The sequence below is a fragment of the Nannospalax galili genome, unplaced genomic scaffold, assembly GCF_000622305.1.
Source record: "Nannospalax galili isolate Female #2095 unplaced genomic scaffold, S.galili_v1.0 scaffold1233, whole genome shotgun sequence".
Classification (NCBI taxonomy): Eukaryota; Metazoa; Chordata; class Mammalia; order Rodentia; family Spalacidae; genus Nannospalax; species Nannospalax galili.
Window position 1 is genome coordinate 1,155,107 of NW_008333791.1, and position 508 is coordinate 1,155,614.

A 508-nucleotide genomic window follows, 5' to 3' on the forward strand; every position below is an offset into this window, starting at 1 on the left:
TATGTCCCATTTGTTAATTCTTGCCCTTGTTTCCTGAGCAATTGATGTCTCATTTAGAAAATCCTTTCCTATACCTATATATTGTAGGTTTTCTCCAATGTTTTCTTCTAACAGTTTCAGAGTTTCAGGCTTTACATTGAGGTCTTTGAGCCATTTGGAATTGACTTTTGTGCAAGTTGAAAGATAGGGGTTTAGCTTCATTCTTCTACAGGTGGAGATCCAGTTTCACAAGTACCATTTGCTGAACATGCTGTCTTCCTCCAATAAATGTTCTTGGCCCCACTGTCAAATATCAGGTGGCTGAAATTGAATGTACTCATATTTGGGTCTTCAATTTTGTTCCATTGATCTGTGGGTCTATTTTTTGCCACTACCATGTTGCTTTATGACTACAGCTCTGTAATACAGCTTAAAATCTGGTACAGTAATCCCACCGGCATTGCTCTTAGTGCTCATGGTTGCTTCAGCTATCCGAGGTCTTTTGTGCTTCCATATGAATCTTAGGATG